Source organism: Scylla paramamosain, unplaced genomic scaffold (genome assembly GCF_035594125.1).
Source record: "Scylla paramamosain isolate STU-SP2022 unplaced genomic scaffold, ASM3559412v1 Contig54, whole genome shotgun sequence".
NCBI lineage: Eukaryota > Metazoa > Arthropoda > Malacostraca > Decapoda > Portunidae > Scylla > Scylla paramamosain.
The window spans coordinates 37,805-40,000 of NW_026973719.1; positions in this window are offsets into that span (position 1 = coordinate 37,805).

The window sequence follows — 2,196 nt, forward strand, 5'->3', positions numbered from 1 at the left end:
TTCAGAATGTGGGTCAAGAGGGAGACCACAGGAACACAGCCAAACCTTCCCCTCTTTCCATAAATGCGAGTCTTCATACCTGGATCTACCTGTCGAAGAGGGGACAGGTGTGTCTCATCCTTACTAACACGAAACAATCACGTTGATGGTGTTGGTGGCGGTGGTGTTGATGGTGATGGCGGGGTTGAGGGGAAGGGGGAGGTTTGTAGGATAGGGAGAGGATAGGGTGGTGGTGGTGGTGGTGGTGGTGAGGAGGAGGAGGAACAACAACAACAAGAAGAACTAGAGCTAAAATAAGAAGATTGGAGGAGGAGAATGGAAAGAACAGAGAAATTGAAAAAGTAGAAGAGGAACAAGACAGAACAAGAAGAAAAAGGAGAAGAAAAGAAATAGGAGATAAAAAAACAAAGAAAAGCAAAAACAAGACGAAAAGAAGAATAAGAAAAACAAAAATAACAACAACAATAACAATAACAACAAACAAAACACCACCACCACCACCAGCAAAACACCCACCTAGCCCTTCTCTCCTCACACCTCCCTCCCTTCGTGACCTCGCGTGCCGGAGCTAAGCCAATCTGCACTCGACACTCGAAGCGCTGCTCCTTTCAAGCGGTAATCAGTTAGATAATGATGCTGGCGTATATTTGGCAGTGATTATAATAGCAGGGTGGTGGTGGTGGTGGTGGTGGTGGTAGTGGTGGTGGGGGTAGTGGATGAGAGTATATATGGTGAGGTATGTTCGTGTGTTTTTTTTTTTTTTTTTATGTATGAGTGACACTGGCCAAGGGCAACAAAAATCTAATAAAAAAAATGCCCACTGAAATGCCAGTCCCCATAAAAGGGTCAAAGCAGTGGTCAAAAATTGGTGGATAAGTGTCTTGAAACCTCCCTCTTGAAGGAATTCAAGTCATAGGAAGGTGGAAATACAGAAGCAGGCAAGGAGTTCCAGAGTTTACCAGAGAAAGGGATGAATGATTGAGAATACTGGTTAACTCTTGCGTTAGAGAGGTGGACAGAATAGGGATGAGAGAAAGAAGAAAGTCTTGTGCAGCGAGGCCGCGGAAGGAGGGGAGGCATGCAGTTAGCAAGATCAGAAGAGCAGTTAGCATGAAAATAGCGGTAAAAGACAGCTAGATATGCAACATTGCGGCGGTGAGAGAGAGGCTGAAGACAGTCAGTTAGAGGAGAGGAGTTGATGAGACGAAAAGCTTTTGATTCCACCCTGTCTAGAAGAGCAGTATGAGTGGAACCCCCCAGATATGTGAAGCATACTCCATACATGGACGGATAAGGCCCTTATACAAAGTTAGCAGCTGGGGGGGGGTGAGAAAAACTGGCGGAGACGTCTCAGAACACCTAACTTCATAGAAGCTGTTTTAGCTAGAGATGAGATGTGAAGTTTCCAGTTCAGATTATAAGTAAAGGACAGACCGAGGATGTTCAGTGTAGAAGAGGGGGACAGTTGAGTGTCAGTGAAGAAGAGGGGATAGTTGTCTGGAAAGTTGTGTCGAGTTGATAGATGGAGGAATTGAGTTTTTGAGGCATTGAACAATACCAAGTTTGCTCTGCCCCAATCAGAAATTTTAGAAAGATCAGAAGTCAGGCGTTCTGTGGCTTCCCTGCGTGATATGTTTACCTCCTGAAGGGTTGGACGTCTATGAAAAGACGTGGAAAAGTGTAGGGTGGTATCATCAGCGTAGGAGTGGATAGGACAAGAAGTTTGGTTTAGAAGATCATTAATGAATAATAAGAAGAGAGTGGGTGACAGGACAGAACCCTGAGGAACACCACTGTTAATATTTATTATTTTGCCTTTTTTTTTTTAATGAGTGGCAATTGTAAAGCCTTCATTGCATACTTATTATAATTTGGACAAAAAAGAAAAGTACAGTAATGTATCTATTAAGCAGAAACGTACCTGTTGTCAATAAAACTATCTACCTATTTATCTATCCCATGGTCGAAGGTAAGGAAAGGTCACGTGAAATCAGGTAATCAACAATTTTCTCCCTCTCTACTCTTACCTGTTTACCTATGCACTCACCTATTGACGCACTTGCCACACACCTGTCTCAAGAGTAATGCGCCTCTGTCCTATGGTGCAAGGGAAGAGGAAGGCAAGGTACGGAAAAGGTAAAAAAACAGGTAAGGTATATTTTCTCCCTCTCTACCTGTCTGTTTACCTATTCACCC